General features: G+C 42.1%; 1 protein-coding gene across 12 annotated transcripts in view; it reads left to right on the top strand.

The window, feature by feature from the left end:
- Nucleotides 1-11,960: 11,960 nt before the first annotated feature.
- LOC123367120 (polyamine-modulated factor 1-binding protein 1-like) overlaps nucleotides 11,961-19,041 on the top strand; it is a 102,581-nt gene continuing 95,500 nt past the window's right edge. For 6 of the 12 annotated variants that reach the window (XM_045011155.1, XM_045011156.1, XM_045011157.1 and 3 more), the window contains exon 1: nucleotides 11,964-12,360. The gene's annotated coding sequence lies outside the window, so the exon portion shown is untranslated. Of the gene's footprint in view, nucleotides 12,361-19,041 lie in introns of all 12 variants that reach the window. The other 6 variants (XM_045011159.1, XM_045011161.1, XM_045011160.1 and 3 more) reach the window with 2 other exon arrangements.

Here is a 19,041-nt window from a genome sequence, read left to right on the forward strand (position 1 = left end):
ACTTAGTTTCCAAAGCAAGCACTGGTCTTGCAGCTGAAGTGCACACTTGCAGACTTGACTGTCAATGCCAAGGGCTAGACGGACCTGGCTCTCAAACAAGTTTATCTTTTTGACATATATGAAATATTAGTAATAGCCAATAGTAATCCAATATCTTTAATTACTGTGTACAGTTGATATTATCCAATCACCAGGCGGCATCACATAAAATAGCACCTGAAAGAAAAAAAAGGAAAGGTGATTACATTCTGCCAAGACCACACTGACAATCAAGTTTAGTACAAAATGTGTTCTTACACCAATTTTAAGGTCACATTGAAGCAAAACCAAGACTATATCCCTTTATAGTTGGAGTATGTTATGTTATTTGCCAATTATTAAAATGTTGTTAAAATGGCTGCCACAGCCAATATGGCATTAGTTGGCAATGGGCCCATATCTGAAAATCTTTATTAGGTCATGCCCTAAGTCTCTTTGGCAAATTTCATGCTTTTGTCATAAAACCCCCAATTCCATCCTTTTTTCCCCCCCAGAGATTTGATCAGCTTTGCAGTTCCCCATAAACACTGGGGGTGGGGGGGGCAAGGGTCTTTCCTTCTCCCTCCTCCCCAGAGGGTAGGTGCTGGGAAATAAGGAGCCAGAATCTTGTTCCCTCTCTAGCATGCTGTTCCCTGGGCTGGCGGCTGCTTGAAGAGCCTGCCCTGTTCTGCTCAGCAGCCACAGTAATGAATGGCTTTGCCAGAGCACAGAGCCTCTGAGCTGATTTCATGAGGCTTCCCCTGGTCTCCTGAGTGGTTAATTGAAAAGGTGGCTATTAAGGCAGCCCAGAAGAGCATGCTTGAAATTGCAAATCTCCTAGAGAAACCAGGACAGTATGTTTTGCCAACCCCAAGTGTTAACAAATCATGAGTCATGCCCTCTCAAAATCTTGAGATTGGCTTAAAAATTCATAAGGGTTTTTTTTAAATAATCAGGTGTGAAAGGATTTTTATGGGTAAATGTCAGGAAACCTTGATTTTACCATACAGACGCAAAACAACAAAAATATTGCCATCAATAATAATCAAAATATACCAACAGGCAAAGTAAGAAAACTTATTAGCATTTGATTTAAGGATATTTACTTTGCTTATTTTGACATGTGATGCTGATAATTTGTGTTTTAATGGTGTGACAAAGTTCCTCCTCTACCTTGGTGGGTCCTGCGCTTATTGGCAGATTTTCTCACCTCAGTGATCTTCCCCACAGTCTGGGTCAACTCCTCCTGTGTCTGATAAGGAGTTGGGAGGTTTGGGGGGAACCCGGGCCCACCCTCTACTCCAGGTTCCAGCCCAGGGCCCTGTGGATTGCAGCTGTCTATAGTATCTCCTGCAACAGCTGCATGACAGCTACAACTCCCTGGGCTACTTCCCCATGGCCTCCTCCAAACACCTTCTTTATCCTCCCCCACAGGACCTTCCTCCTGGTGTCTGATAACACTTGTACTCCTTAGTCCTTCAGCAGCACACCCTCTCACTCTCAGCTCCTTGTGCCTCTTGCTTCCAGCTCCTCACACACACTTCCTCTCCTCTGGCTCCCCCCTCCCTGACTGGAGTGAGCTCCTTTTTAAACCCAGGTGCCCTGATTAGCCTGCCTTGATTGGCTGCAGGTGTTCTAATCAGCCTGTCTGCCTTAATTGGTTCTAGCAGGTTCCTGATTACTCTAGTGCAGCCCCTGCTCTGGTCACTCAGGGAACAGAAAACTACTCATCCAGTGACCAGTATATTTGCCCTCTACCAGACTCCTGTACCCCACTGGTCTGGGTCTGTCACAATGGTTATAAAGCTTTAATTTTTTGAATCTCAGTCCACTGTCAATAAATAATTGTCTGGTCCTCTCCCTCATAATTTCCCTCAACTGTGAAAAAATAAATAAATAAAAATGGAAAAAATGCATAAAATCCATAATATTTTGCAACTGTGAAATTTAAATAAAATAGAAAAAATCCTTAAATTACACATGGATATTATCAGTCATAATTATAAAAAAATCAAATTCTGCCAACCCTAGGAATAAAACAGTTTGGTTCTTTTATTTGCCTTCTGATTTTTTAGTCTCTGAGGTTCACTATTCAAAGCTTTTATCTGCAACCATGAGGGATAGAAACTTACCTTAATTTAAAAAAAAAAAGAAAAGAAAAAGAAAAACAAAATAGAGATTCTCATTTAATCAACTGACCCCAGGACTTCAGGTTTTAAGAAAACTACCAAATATTGTGAGGCTTGCAATAAAATCACAAGAATTGGTAACACTGAGAGGTAACAGATCTGATTTTACTCTGCTTGGAAAGAAAACTAGACTAGTCAGCTTCACTTTCTGTTCACATCATAGTCCTTTTCACTTTCTGGTTGTAATGCACATTATAGTGAACCTTGCTGATGTGTCTGAGTATGTTACACACACACATATTGTGACAGAGTAACTTCCTGTCATAGTATTTTTCCTGCCCTTGTATATAATCTGACATTTAAAGTATTTAATTTTAATTATGACTAATATATAATTAATAATTATTTAACATTAACACTTTAAATGTAAGATATGTACACATTTATTTTGTATATTAAATAAATCCTTCCCAATCCGCCTCCTCAGTAATGAAAAATGTTGTGCATGTCAATAATTGAAGCCTGACATTATACTATATAAGAACCATCAAACATTTAAATTAACAGAATATATGTGTTTTGTACTGTGAAGAACCTAGCTCACTTCTGGGCACGCTAAAATAATTAATAATAATTATAATATGCAGCACAAGGACCCTTGTTCATATTCATCATGTAGAAACATTTCTTGTATTGCACTGAATTTATTGATGCAGACACAGTGTCAAAATGAGGACGGACATATGGATGGATATTAAACGTCAGGCTGCAACATTTATTAAGCGTTAACAGAGGGGATGGGCGCTACCCACCCATCCCCATACTCTGCTATACTAGGGATTTAATTGGTTCCAGTGCGGGTGTCACTGGGCTCCTACCATATAACCCTTAACTCCGGGCAGGCTCTCCTCAGCATGCCCGCCAGCAGGACTCAGCTCTCTGAATCCTACCACCCTCCCCGCTTGCAAGAAGGACGGAAAAGGCAGAAGGGTGGGTACCTTGCCCTGCGAGGGTCCCAGCACAGACGGCTCGTGCTTCCCCGTACGGGGGGGGGCACAATCTAAAGAAGGGGAGACACATGACCGCCCCGCGTGTCTCCTCTGCCCCGCAACTCCCCCGCCCCTGCCCTGCACCAAGCCCGGGGCTGTCGCACTCTCCCCGCTCCACGTTACCTCCAGGGCGGGACCTCTGTTCTTCCCCCGCTGTGCCGCCGCTTGCCCCGGCACCGTCAGCCGCTCTCCCTGGCAGCTGAGCCTGCCTGGAGAGCCGGACAGAGCCGCTTCTCAGGCGGCTGAAGCTGGCCGCTCCCACAGCGCAGCGGGGGTGGCGGGAGCGGGCTGCCCCCTACCCAAGCCGGACTGCCAGGGACAGGAGCCAACCGCGCCAGAAACGGCCGGGGGAGGGGGGGGGCTCCAGCTCGCTCCGCCTCTGTCCCCTGCAGCTGGACCAGGGCACTGGGCGGCCCGCCACGACCGACCCGCCCCAGCCAGGTTCTCTGCTCCGCTACACAGTGTGAGAAGTGGCTGGTCCGCCCCTCCCGCTCCCCGCCTGGGCCTGGCGCACTGCCAGGGACAGGGGACCGAGCATGCCGGTGGCAAGCGCAGCAGGAAAAGGACAAAACCCCTCTCCCTCCCCACGCCCCGGCAGGCCAAGCAGCAATCCGGGGAGGGAAGGAGGGAGGGGGCACTTAATCCCGCATGCCTCCACTCCACATCCCCTGTGGCTCTAAGGTCTAACCTCTGCCCAGGAGGGACGCAACATCTCACCCTATCCCATGAGACCAAAGCCTATCACCAAAATCCCAGGTCTTTTACCCCTGGGAATTGTTCATTTTATCCTTTTAACTGCCCTGGAACCCAGCCACAAGTTGTGATGAATTAACACAACCAAGTTTCTGAGTTAAGTACTAAGCACATTCCTGCTTAACCTGCTTGAAGGTGCTGCTGTGAGGGATGTGAAAGCTCCCTGGTCCTCTGCCAATTGGCTTATGAGAGAAAAATATCCCTTCTGATCCCCAAATGGGCCATCAGCTAGACCCGCAGTATTCGTCAGGCCAGGTTCCCATTACTAGTTCAGGGTGCCTAGGGTGGGGCTGCTGGAATGGAGCTGGAAGAGGCTCCCCATAGCTCCTATTCCAAATTAAATCCTTGGCCAGCTCCCCTCCCCGCCCCCCAGCTAGCAAATGGGTGCCAAAGATTCCAAGAGGGTGGAAGAGCTATCTGGTGTCCTTCAGCAGGTGTCTCCCACTCTTGCTTCTGGAACTGTCCCCTTTCACCACTAGCCTCATTAAGTTCCCCACCTGTTGAGGCAGGTGGCTGCCATTTTTGTCAGCCAGAGACTCACATAACTGGACAAGAGCTGTGTAGCTGTACCGCAGCTTGAATGAATTTGAGAGTTGCTCCATTGTATCAATAAAATGTTTTCTTGTCAGCCTTATTAAAAGGAATATAAGTGGTACTCAAATTACAGACACAATACATTTCTGCCTCTTGATTCTATTGGCTGCAGGAAGAAAATTATGCATTACAGTTGAACTTGAGAGCAAATCAAATCAGGCATGTGCACTTCAATAGTGTCTGTTAAAGAGTTTTGGACACTGGTGTAAGGCAATTGAGTCTCCATCTGTTTTTTTCTCACACAAGGCGTTGTTTCATGGGGCACCAGTGCAGACCTGTAACAGGAAAAATATCATTTTCTAAATAATACTGGGCACTTTTGAAATCCCACTACCTCTCATCTACATCTTTAGGCATCTAAATACATTTTAAAATCTGGCTCCTAATGACTTTCAATGGGAGCTGGTTTTAACTCTTTTGGGCTCCTTTTAAAATCCCAGCTGTAAAAGTGAGAAAATAAAAAATAATAATTGAAAAATATCTAGGTTTTCATAGTACATTAACTCTGCAATGTTACACACTGCTGGCTATTTAACTGTGTAACCTTAGTGATATGTTACTGTATATTTTAAAATCAGGAGGAATAAGGTTTGAGGAGTTTATGACCTTTATATGAGCATAAATGTTTCAACAGAGAATTGGTTTCTGATTTGAAATGTGTCTACAGTAGCTGTTTTCTTACATTTAAAACATCATAGATATATATCTATTAACTCTCATATAAACGTAGGCTTTCCTGGTGCATGTTGTTGCTTGTGGGTGGATCCATGCAGCTACTCAGATCCCCATGTGCAGCAGTACCCGTATGCAACAACTTATAGCATCTGGGCCATAAGCCTCAATTGTGCTTTTAAGGCACAGTCCTTGTTTGGGGCAGTGCAAAGCTATACCCTGCATAGGGATTCCAGAAGATCCATTACACAAATAAATTTGAGTGACTGCAAAAGTTTAAGATAACAGCAAGTCTAAAGTTGGGAGGTGCCATGTTGGACACATGTTGAAATGTAAACCTCTATTATAATTAGGAGAGTTTTACTTCAGGATTAGATTGAGCCAGTAATAGTGAATACATAGTACAAGAAATTCTTTTGTGGCTCACTTGAGATTTTCAAAAGCTCCTAAGTGACTTACAAGCACAAATTCCATTGAAATGAAAATCTCTTCAGTGCTTTTGAAAACACACATCAACTTTTGCATGATTTAAGCTTTATTTATTTATTTATTTATTTATTTTAAAAGAGTTATTTACTTGTAAAGAAAACCTTACCAATATGAATCAATGCAGTGCTGCCTTCTAGTGTCTGCAGGCAGAAAAAAATGAAGCAACATCTCTTTCACAGCTGTGAACAGCCCTCATTCATCTCAGCTGAGTGTTGACTCTGGAGCCTAATGACAATTTAAAGTTTTAAATTTTGTTAATTATTTCACTGTTGATCATTTTAACAAACATCCAGCTGTTTTAAGACTTTAAGTACAAAAATTGCATCATTTCCCCCCTAATCTGACCCACTGGTCTTACTATATGGTCATTATCTTCTACTGTTATTTTGGGGCAGTACTCCCTGCAATATTTGTAGTATATGTTTTATTTTTGCAGTATTAGCATTACCTTTGCTTTGTATTTTTATTTCATTTGTATTCAAGTTAGAAAAAATTAAGAAACCGTTTAGAAAACTGGGCTGATTTTCGCTGAACAAAATGTTGTATTACAGATTTGAAGGGGCCAACAAAACCAAAATCTGTTTCCTTTGCTGCTGGCTGAGAATTTGTGACCTTGCAAAAAATACTGGTTATATTAACAATGGCTCAGCATATTTTACAAGCTAAAATGTAACTTTCACATTCTTGGCAAAAAACAGAAGAGTCGGTAATTTATGTCTGTTAAATCTGCATGAAACATTACATTCAGCATGGCCATTTGGAAAAGTATCTTTCTTCTGTAAAATGGAATACATCACGTACTCGAGAGTGTCTTGGCAGAAGATGTTGTACTAGGACTATATGTTCTAGCTCAGTGAAAAGGTCTCAGTTCAGCAAGTTGACTACTGAGCTATACAAATAAACTCAATTATCCTCAACCATTTGCACCTACAAATGTTATTTTTGATGTTCTCTTTCTCTGATGACCTTGACAATGATGGTATTTTTTTAGCAAACTACAAACACACTCAGATTTGCCACAGCATAGTTTACAACTACAGCTACCTGAAATTTGGCTTTGCAAGAGTCAGCACAGGCATTTTCTCTGCTCAAACACCCTGTGGGCTTGCACTCCTGAGTTTCCATATGAATCTCACTAAATATAACCCAGTTTCACATCCAGTCATTGGCACCCATGACTATTGTATAAATTAGATGTAAAATAATAAATTTGGCTATGTTCACTTAAAATTGGGCCCACTAGTCACCAAAAACTGAGCTTAGCTTAACTGGTAAATTTCTTTATCCTTAACTAATCTTTTTGATGAATATGGGCTTAGTTTTTTATTTGTAATAAAGCCCCAAAGCAATATATTTGCCTTGATTTAGCATTCTCTAAAACATCTCAGTAAGCATTCTTCTTAATAGGCTGATTTATTTATATTTTAAATAATTAAAAAACCTATGTGACACTCTGTAACTCAAAGTGACATCATCACTTGACCCCTCTCCTCTCCCCTCTCAACACTAGAAGATCACCTGGAAGACAAAGACTTTGAACTGGTCCCAGGCGGGGAAGGGAATCCAGCCAGTGTGCTGAACTGTGAACTGCCTGTAACATCAGGGGCGGCTCTAGCAATTTCGCCGCCCCAAGCACAGCGGCACGCCGTGGGGGACGCTCTGGCGGTCGCCGGTCCCGCGGCTCCAGTGGACCTCCTGCAGACGTGCCTGCGGAGGGTCCGCTGGTCCCGCGGCTCTGGCGGAGCATCTGCAGGCACGCCTGTGGGAGGTCCACCGGAGCCGTGGGACCAGCGGACCCTCCGCAGGCATGCCTGCGGGAGGTCCACCGGAGCCGCGGGACCAGCAGACCCTCCGCAGGCAGGCCTGCGGGAGGTCCACCGGAGCTGCCTGCTGCCCTCCCGGCGACAGGCGGAGCGCCACCCGCGGCATGCCGCCCCAAGCACGCGCTTGGCACGCTGGGGTCTGGAGCCGGCCCTGTGTAACATCCTGCCTGTTAGGATGATTCAAATCTTGTTTAGTCTCTACAAATTAGACTGAGAATTTATTTTTGTTTCTTATGTAACCAACTTTATCTTTCTATCTGTTTATAATCACTTAAAATCTATCTTTCTGTAGTTAATGAATCTGTTTTTATATGTTACCTAAAACAGGGTGTTTTTGGTTGAAGTGCTTGGGGAATCTCAGCTCAGATTACAAAGGCTGGTATGTCCACTTTCCTTGCACAAAGTGGCAAACTAATTAATGAGCTTGCACTGTCCAAGGAAGTGTAAGATGCAATGTAAGATGGTATATTTCTGGGGTACAAGGCTGGTGGCTGGGGTGATTGGCTGGTGCCTCTCTCTGTGATTCATGAGTGGCTCAGGGAGTATTCATGCAATATAGCTGGGTGTGGGGCCCCACATGCTGATGGCTGAGTGATCATAATGTCTGGAAAGGTTCTGCTGCTTGTCACTGGCATAGCATTGTGTGAGACAGGCCAGGCTGGAAAGTTAAGGGAGCACAGCAGTGCCACAGTTCCAAGTTGTACCCTGGGGATCCCATCACAATCTATCCAAGATGCCCTAACACATAATTAATTACAATGAAATCACAGCAGCATTAAACTAATCATTTCAGCAGGAACGCAGTCAGCCAGACACCTACAGAAATTCCTCATACCTTCATCATTATAGGAAGCATACCTCTGCCGGTTATATCCTGCCTAAATTGAAGGCTATTAATTCTGTTCTGAACACATTACATTGCACATGTTATTTGTGGGTTGGCAGATGGAAAAATATATAAACAAAAATGGAACTCTGTATGATTTTTTGCTGACCTGGTGAAGGCCAGTAACAAAATCAACCATAAATGTGGTTCACATGATCTAGGAAAAAGGGTGGCATAAATAAAAAGCACAAATCTTCCATCAATCTGTTAATGAAAAAAAGGACAGATGCATGGGAGTTTTGCCTGGGTAAGCAGTACAGGATTAGACCCCAAGTATTGCCAATATCAATGAATATACACCAAAAGTAAAACATTCAGGTGGCTCATAGCCTACACCAACTTTACTGCCTTTTGCAGTCATTGTTAATCATAAAAGGAGCAGTAACAGTGTTAGTTTAACACTAAACATGGTGAAATAGGTAATTGTTGCAGGTTAAAATGCCATGTGAAATGAAAGTGCCATCAAGATGCTTTCTAGTTGCTTGGCACGTGAATCATAAATGGAGCAGTAACAGTGTTAGTTTAACACTAACGTGGTGAAACAGGTAATTGTTGCAGATTAAAATGCCATGTGAAATGAAAGTGCCATCGAGATGCTTTCTAGTTGCTTGGCATGTATCCCATATAAGAAGGGCTGTATTTCTTTGATTACTAAATGTAACCATTTCCCACAGGCTAAATAAACCCTCCCACAAAAAGACAATAGCATTAACCTGTGTAAGTAATAGTATCTTTAATTGCTATTCCCTGCTGGAACTGGCACGTGAAACCTAGAAACATGATTGCTTGTTCAAGTAAGATTTATATTTCTTTTACTTTTTTCCCTCGTTTAATTTTACTTTATTTTTAGCTATCAAAATTATTTTTAATTTTGCTGCATCTTAAAACTATCAGCCTTGTTATTTAAAGTAATGATTTTTCTTTATATAAAATAATTTATTGACAACGGCTGTTATCGGTGCTTCAACCCGCATCAGTTAAGTATTGTTGGAATACAAACAGTTCTATTCTCAAATAGTTTACATGGTGTGTGAGTGATTTTCATATAAACTAAAAGAAAAATTGATGGAATGTATCTTTTTCATTAAATTTACACAAAGGGCAGCAACATTTCTAGATGTTTCCATTTGAGGCCCCATCCTGCAATGGGATTCATATGGGCAGACTCCTGCACTTGAGAGGAGCCTCCACCCATATAGTTCCACTTTAGGACTGACTTCTTCACAATCACTTTTTTGCCTACCACAGGAATCCTTAATTTAAAGCACAATGAATGAAGCAGTTATGACTTGTAATACTGTAATTTACATTTCAATAAATTAGAGTGGAATTTTACACACTAACTGGCTTTTCTCTAATCAACGCATGTTGTGCCTAATTCTGCATTCTTAAGCACCCATCTGAAGTCAATAGGTGTTTCGAGTACATAAGAAATGTAGCATCAAATCTTCAGTAATTTGTTTAACAAAATTAAGTTTCCCCCACACATACTCCAGTTCTCAAATAACAGAAGCTATAATGAGGTTTCCGTACTACATTTTCATTTTCATTTCAGCACATTTACTTGTATACTGTGATGTATTATCACATAATTGAAACTAAACTACAATTGCCAGAATAATTAAATGCAAAATAATAACAGTAAAAATAATAAGTTAATGCAACTATGTGGTTTATATTTCATCAAATACAAGTAAGGACATTCAAAATTACATTTCTCACATGCACTGGAGCTCCTCCTTGCAAATATTTAGTATTTTGTAATATTAGTTTGTACATTATGATAATTATATGCCTTATTATATCTGTGCATTATGGGTGAGTTATGGGGTACTGAAGGAGGCCAGGAATCATAACTTTGAATTTCCTGACTTTGTTTGCGCAAAATCTCAAGGATAAGATTGTATTAACATTGTTTTTTGCCTTTGGTTTACTTTAAAGAAAAGCAAAGAGGTTGCTGTATAATTTGGGCTGTATGATTGCACAGTCAAATAAATATACATTTGAATCCACTTTTGTATGCTGTTTTACCCACTATGTACTGTGCCCTGAACAGAAATGTGTAATTTAAAATCAGGGTTGCTGGGGGCTAAATTTATTAAGATTGGCAAAAGCTCTCACATCCTAAATGAGGACAAAATACATAGTGAGTTTAAAATTTTGGGATTACCAAATACAATAAATAAATAAATAATTTTTTAAAAAAATCCAATCTGGAATAGCAGTTCAGAAATATTTTAATTAATGAAAAACACTAGGGGATTATGTTCAAATATGTCAAAAAGGGCCAAAGAGGATTATATCAAATGTCCCTCCAAATTTTCATTTGGTAATAAAGACAAACAGACATTTCATTTGGTAATAAAGACAAACAGGAGAAATTTCTGTTCAAAGGAGAAATGTTGGAGAAAGTTATATGTGCCCGAAAACAAGGGTTTAAAATGACAGTATCACCGTGGCAATAACCAGGGCACTTTTAGAGAGATGCTATTATTTTAGGTTAAATTCTCCTGCTTGCATAGCTGCCAAATTGATTCAAATTTATTTCCCCCCTTTCCTGTCCGAAGTTGGAAAAAAATTAAAGATTTTTTTTGCTACAAATAACCAAAATCACCCATAAATAATAGATCTAAACTATTGTAAAAAACAAACTTTCCATACAATTTTACCAAAAGGTACTGCTCCCCTAGTTTGTTCTCCTTCCATCTTCCTACTATCTGCTATTCTTAAGCAATATTTGTTCTTTCTTCTTCAGTGTCCAGGTTTTCACTCAACTTCATTTTTATCCCTTTTATGTTTCTCTCAAACCTATTTTTCTTCGATAATTGTTTTCTCTTCTGATATTGGTCTTTCTCCTCACTTTACCCTCTTTCTTTCCTCCCTTTCTTAATCTGGGCAATCTCTTCCACAACCAACCCCCTTCTCAAGTTCCATTTCTACCTCCCTTTTACTCTCCTCCACCTGCCCCCCTTAGACTGTCTCCTTTCTCCAGTTTTCTTCCCTGTCTCTGACTGCCCTTCTTGGTCCCCTCCAATTCTCCCTTCTCCTTGGCCTTCAGAATGGGGGCAAAGTGTAGGCCTGGTTCCCCTTCACTTGTAAGCGCTGAGCATTTTGAGGGTGAAATGGTGGCATCTGTGGATGTTGCCCTCCATATGCGGGTGGGTTGGCTGGCTTGTGGTTAGGGTTGCCAACTCTGACTGAAGCTATTCCGGGAGATTCCCCGCCCACCCTCAATGATGTAATGCCATTTTTGTAAAATATCCTATTAAAATCTCCTGGATTGTTTTCTATGGTCACCAGGAGATCGATGCCGATTTAGGGAGACTCCAGGCCAATCCTGGAAGATTGACAACCCTAGGGCACCTCCCATGGGTCCAAGATGCTTCCCCATGGGGTCTAGCATTTCTAATAGTGGGTTGCCAATGCTGTAATGAGTCTGGAGGGTTCAGAACCCTCAAGGGTGTGTGGGATGGGGGCGAGGGGGTAGCACTTCTGCCAGGCCTGCCACAAGCCACTCCCATTGTTTGGAGGAAGGAGAATTCTCCCCATTTGGAGGAGGCTCATTTTCACTGAGTGGGTGGGGAGGCAGGAGGGAGCAGAAGGTTTTGCTGAGTGTGGTTCTGTGAGGGATACAGGGAAGTTCCCCTCAGAGCTCCCCACAGCCTGATGCAGCAGCAACCCCCGCTCCCCCACAGGAGGCTGGAGGGAGAGGCGCGCGGGAGGAGCCTGCCCGCTCCGCTCAGGCGCACGCTGCGCTCTGGTGGGTAGGAGGGCGCATGCAGAGCCGGTCCCTGCTCAGTGCGCCGGCGGCCGGGGGCTCGGAGTCCAGTCCCCGGCTCTCGTGCTGGTAGCAGCAGCCGCACCCCAGCCCAGGAGCCGACGGCGCAGGTTCAGCCCACACACAAGTTGGGAGTCTCCGGCGGCCGCAGGAAAAAGCCTAGGACACGGTAGGGGAGGGAGGCTGTGTCAGTGCTTCGAGTGCGTGTCTGCGTGTTTATGTGGATGCGCGCCGTGTGTATAGGCGCAAATGCGTGTGTGTGTGTCTTCATGTCCGGGCGTGTATTGGGGATCTGCATGGCTGGGTACGTGCGCAGGCGTGTCTGCCTCCGTGTGCGGTGTGAATGTATGTAGCGGGGTGTGAGCCGAGTGTGCATCTGTGTGGATTGTGCGTTCATATGTGTCTGTGGATTTGTGGTGTGAACGCGCGTGGAGCGTGTGTCTGTGCGGTCCTGTACAAATATCTGGTTAGTTTAAAAATTAGTAACTTTATGAAAAGTAGCTGTAATCACTTGTGTTTAAATTATGTATCTAACTAAACGTTGTTTAAAATATTTCTATTGGGTCGATCTACCTGCAAACTAACCCAGGCTTAATGTTATCAGAGAACGAACTGTGTTCTGATAATTTCTGAGCAAAAGAGAAATTAAACTATACCTGCATGAAATTAAAAAAAAATTAAACACATTTTATCTGTATCTTTTCCAAACATATAAGATAAAAGATAAAAAAAATCTAAATAATGCAGTCATAACTTGAATTCTTGGATGAGAAATACATGCAAAGTATTCTTCCTATTATAATAATTTGGATGTTCACAGATCATTTTCAGATACATCTTTCTTTCTATACCAATTGAGATTTTTTTTATCCTCCTTCCTTTTTTGTGTTTAGTTTTTTTTTTGTGGCTACCATCCTGCCAAAAAATTATTTACCAAGTCTGCAACTGAGACAGTTGTGTTTATTCTAGGAGTTTACACAGATCTCTGCTATCCTTACACTTCTGTTGAGGGGAGATGGGACAATCAGCCAGCTGAATAGTTTAGTCGTAAGCATAGAGACCTTGGGATGTGAGGGTGCTGTGAATACAGACTCCAGCTGTGCTGTACAATTAGTCTTTATGACAGAGAATACACTCTGATTGTTCTTTGTAGCGGGAGTAGCAGTGTTGGTGAGAAGAATCCACAGTGTTTTTTCAGGTTCACATATAACAGTGTTAAAAGAATGAGAATGCTTTTATCTTCTTGATGGCTGCTTTCCTCTTGCTAATCCTGGCTTGATCTCTGTAGGTGCCTTATCATGAAGGTGACACCCACTAGGAGGAATAGGGACAGAACTGCTTTCAGAATTCCCCACAAGTGCTGCAACTACTAATCACTTGATTATTGGCATATGTAGGGTCAGTAGTGCCATAAGTGATACCAAGTCCATTTTTCTCCTCCACGGCAATATCTCTAGTCTTAAATAACCCCTATGCCCAGTACTACTAAGATTTGTAAATTCATTGCAGTCATATTAGCTGCCAGAACTGAAAGCAAGTATGACTGCTGCTTTCAAAGTATATGTGATACTTTAGGGAGACACTACCAGCACTTCTTCATTATTTTAGTTTATCCACAAATCTAGGAGCAACATTGTGTATTCTAAAACACAGCCCCACTAGTGTGCCTTACCTGTGACCTGAGGGGAATAACTCTAGAAATGAGAGTGTCGTTCAGTTTCCATGTCCAGTCAAATGCTGGTGTCTCAGCTGAAACTGTCAACAAGGGCCAGAATTTGGGCTCAATCCTGCAAAAGAAACTCCTTCCTGAAAAAGTCTATAAGACTCCTAAGCAGATAAATTAAAAGGACACTGCAACTAAATGAGTAGGGTTAATAGGAAGAAACGCCAATAGCAATGAGCTATTCCAAGGATACTTACAAAAAAGGAGGGAAAGAGGTGGGAAAAAAAGTTTGAAAGAAATATTGTTAAAAATATCGGCTCTGTTATCTGAATTAAAATGACACAATAATGTTTTAAGACAGCAAAGGGGAGAGGGTTTTAAAAAAATCCATATTTGAGGGCCTGACCTTGAGTTCAGTGACTTTTTGTCTGAGTGATGAGGGCAGCATTGGACACTGAAAGGGAGAGTAAAGAACTAAAATAAAGCAAAGATTCTTTAAAGAATTTGATTGGTCTTCTTAAAAGATTATCGTTGTCAGGGGTGATAAATCCAACATGTAACCACTCCTAAAACCTCCAGAATTCACTTATTTAAGCCTTTATATGCCCTTTTATTGTTGTTTTTAACAACGAAAGAGGGTACTGATGGCCAGTTGCTGTGATACATGGCAAAGAGACAGCAAAGAGAAGAGAAGTAATATTTGGGGCCCAGGGAGTTTACACATTCAATTCCTTCAATCATGGGAAACCCTAACATGACAAGAACTGTGCACTGCCATTTGGTTCTGAGTGTTGGCATCCCTGTGTAAGTATAACCCACGTTGCTGCCCTGGAAGTCCTGAGAGAGAGAGGAGGAACTATTTTCGCTTTTTGGTGCAGTCTGATATTAGTCCATTATTCTTCTGGCTGAGCAGAATTAGTCAGGACCATCACTAGATCCTGTCAGCCTATTCTCCCATAGAGTAAGACAAGACTCCTTCCCCTTCCTCCCTCATCACTTCAACTAGGGAGAAGAGAAGTGGCTTCTGAAATTGAAGCAGAGCATACTGTTGCTGGACCATTATTTTACAATTTTCTTCCATTTTTATTATGAACTGAGAGAGAACTCAGTTATATTTTTACATGTTTGCAAACATTCTTGGGAACAAACTAGGACATTTTTCATAAGCAGATCAAAAGGTCATTGGGTTTTTTGAATGGTCTTCAGTCAAAACTCATCTGTCTTTGTTTTCTAATATATTTCCTGTGCACCTTATCTTTTGAACCTTTAGATAGCTTAACTGAACTGAGTAGTGTTAAATGCAAAACCTGCTCCCCTGACAGCTTTATTTTTAATTTGTTCATATCAGGATAGCTGTAATCTCCCTGAAATAAACTCACACTTTTATTACAGAAATGTTGCACTCAAATTATTTTTAAAATAAAACTCAGATGATCAGGAACCTCTTTTGATGCTGGTGCTATTCCTGTCAGTTATGAGCTTGTGCAGAACTAACCCTCCTTACCCTTGGGATGGCTAATGGCAAAAATAAATCTAAACTGAGGGATGTTTCTAAATCCTGTACTTTGTCACTTCCTTATTGCTTTTGAATGTCTCAGTACCTGTCTCACTAATGCCTTCAGAGTCAGGGACAGCAGAATCACTGGAGGATATGTGTGGATCCTTAGGATAAACACTAATACTGAACTCACTAAGCACCATCTAAGCACATTTGAGAGTAGAATTTGGCTTTACATCATGTGAAGACTGACAGCGTATGTTTTATACACTTCTTCATGGATAAACTGAGTGCTAAAGTTACCGACAAAGGGATCCCTTGTCTTGTAATCTTAGTGTCATCTAACTCTACAATGAAGTCAGTGACATTTTTGCCCTCCATATGTTGAGAGGAGTACATGGAGAAGACATCTAAGTGGCAGGAGAACATGTGATGTGCTGGGAACTGGCAGGGCTGGATTAACTCTCCTGTGGGCATGGGGCTATTAGATTTTGTAGGGCCCCTGTATACAAGCTTTTTTCCCTGGGAGGGAGTTTGGTGCAGGAGAGGGCTGGGGCAGGGCATTGGGGTGCAGGAGGGGGATTCTGATCTGGGGCAGGGAATTGGGATGCAGGACATCTCTGCATGCCCCTAGGGGGAGGGGAACAGTGTGTCTCTCTGTGCTGCTTGTGCCCGCTAATGTCGCCCCCGCAGCTGTGGTGACGGTGCTGGGGGCGAGGACAGTGCGCGGAGCTGTCTCCCCAACGCCAGGGACCTCAGAGACTTGTCAGCAGCAAGTCACTTCCGGGAGCGGTGCAGGGCCAGGCCAGGCAGCTTGAACTCCCTGGAGATCGCTGCCTGTGATTTATTTTTGCAGGGTCCCTCTTGAGCCGGGGTCTTGGGCTGCAGCCCCAAAAGCCCTTGCCTTAATCTGGCCCTGGGAACTGGCTGTATTTTTAAAGATTGTATCAGTTAATATATTGAGTGACTGACAGCTTGAGAATTGGAATGTGTTCATGCTTCCCCGGGCCGGGAGCGGAGTCACGGCTGGGCTGGGGGCTGAGGCTGGGGCTGAGAGCGGGCCCATGAGTGGGGGCAGTGTGCCAGTGGCTGGGGGCCAGGGGCCAAGAGTGGGGTCTGGCGGCCAGGAGCAGGGGCTGGGAGTGGGGGCTGCAGCTGGGGTGGGGCCAGAGCAGAGCTGGAGAGTGATCAGTTAAGGTGAGCTGTTGTCATCAGGAGAGAAAAATAACTGTTTGTAGTGGTAATAAAACTGGCCCATTTCCAGCACTCGGCAAGGAGATATAAGGATGTAGTGGGCCAGTTTCACTACCACTACAAACAGTTATTTTTCTCTCCTGCTGACAACAGCTCACTTTAACTGATCACTCTCCTTATAATGTGTATGGTAACACCCATTGTTTCATGTTCCCTGTTTATATATCTTCCTTCTGTATTTTCCACTACATGCATCTGATGAAGTGAGCTGTAGCCCACAAAGCTTATGCTACAATAAATTTGTTAGTCTCTAGGGTGCCACAGGTACTCCTGTTCTTTTTGCGGATACAGACTAACACGGCTACTACTCTGAAAATTGCCTACCACTATACTTTGTGCTTTGAGTCTTCCAGTGAAAGGCACTATATACTTGAATGCAAAATATTATTTATTAGTATAAATGTTGGAGTGTGTTGTCATCTGTTCTTTTATTACTTCATGAACACTATTTGGGTGTTTCCATCATCAGTGGAATATGGAATAAGAAAACAACAAAATAAAATAATGACTTATTTCTGCATATTTAGAATTTCATGCTATCTTTTTTATAGTTCTTTGAAAAGAATTACAAAATTTATGAAATTTATGAAACAAATGAATGGCAGGCTAAAAGTAAAAAAAAAATAGATTTGGTATTGATTTAGCCAAGATAGGTATTTGCCTACCTCTTAAGTTTGCCCATCTATTGCCTCTGAAAATATTCTAGAATACTTTGGCTTGATTCTCCGTTGCCTTCCACCTTTGTACACCTGTGCAAAACAAGTGGAACATGTGGCCAAATCAGAATTCTCTAGGAACTTACACTAGTGGTAGAATTTTACTCCAGCTTTACACAGGTGTATATGACTACTTAAGAGGCAAGATAGCAGAGCATCAAGCTATTTATCTTTTGCCTTAACTTTATGCTTATGCAAGTTATTCCATTTGAAATTGTTTAAGATGTTCATAACTTTCTTTAACATTTTCCTTTTGTATTAAGGCCCCAATAAGCATGTGTATCAGTGATTTGCCAAGTTGGGGCCTAAAATTTCTTATGTTTAATCTCAGGTCATATACAAATGTTTAAGTTGCACATTACATAAACTTGCCCACCTACTTCATAGCAGATGTGTATCCTCCTCCCTATCTACTGATCAGCCATTCAGAATTCTGCAGTTACCCGCTTCCAGCTGTCCAGCCTCAGATAGATTCCCCCCTCAGTGACAGTCCTGCAGCTTCTCCTCCCAGCTGTCAAACCTTTTGGGATTTCCCCAGCAAAAGCCCTCTGAATTGTAGATGCACTGAGGAGTGCTGGTCCCAATGCTTCAAGAAAGTGCAAACTTCCATGAGACACTATGGTATGCTTACTTATTCCAAGAGACTTGTTAGTAATGTTGAATTGTGGGGCTCGAAATACACTTCTATTTGGATTTATTTTTCTCCAGAGGCATGACTAACTTCACTCCTTTTAAAAATCTTAGTGGACTCTGCTAACTTTACTTAAAGCTGTTACAAAATTAAATTGCCTTTTTATATTATAACAGATTTTGAAAGATTTAGACACTGACAAATACAAATAGGCACCTAGTGGGATTTTCAAATGTGCCTAAGCAGGTCTGTGTCTAACTCCCATTGAAAACAGGCACTTAACCTGTTTAGGTGCTTTTGAAAATCCTACTAGGCATCTATCTACACTTTTAAAATCTGGCCCGAGGTGCTGTGTGGTTTGATGTGTTTAACAATTCAGTAAAAGCATGCTAACTTTTTAATTAATGAAAAGGAAAAATGACATAAAGATGAGGCCAAATTATAAAAAATAGAATAGCAAAGAATTGAGAAGATAACACAAAATTCATATACCTTGTTCCCTGTAAAATATGTTTTCTTGATACAGGTAGATATCACAGCAGAGTGGGAGCCATGGCTACAACACAGGACTGGTAGTCCGTTAGAGCTGGGTTTTACTCCTAGCTGTGCTACTGACTTGCTGTGTCTTTGGGCAAGGTGTTTAATGTCTGTGCCTCAGTTTCCCCCTCCACAAGATGGAATAACAATACCTACTCTCCTTTGCAAAGTGCTTTGAGATCTATGCATGAAAAAGTGCCCATATAACTGCAAAAATTAGCATATCACACGTGAGTTACATAATCATTGTTGCACTTGCTTAGGTTGACTGAATTTTGTTGTTATAAACAAAACAAAGTGGCATGCCTCAGTGGGTATGTTATAGTTAGATGGGTGCCATACACAGACAAGGAATTCCCGGTGATGCACTTAATAGATTCACCCTCTAAAAGCTAAGGACAGTATTGCTCTGGACACTGGTCAGGCCTCTGTATACTCTTCTCAACAGACCCATAGAGCTGATAGGACATCCCCATAACAATGAAACATGGTAACGTTTACCTGGCATCTGATTCAAAGTCTGTTCCCAGGACTCTAGTCATCATAATTCT

The sequence above is a fragment of the Mauremys mutica genome, chromosome 3 (assembly GCF_020497125.1).
Source record: "Mauremys mutica isolate MM-2020 ecotype Southern chromosome 3, ASM2049712v1, whole genome shotgun sequence".
Classification (NCBI taxonomy): Eukaryota; Metazoa; Chordata; order Testudines; family Geoemydidae; genus Mauremys; species Mauremys mutica.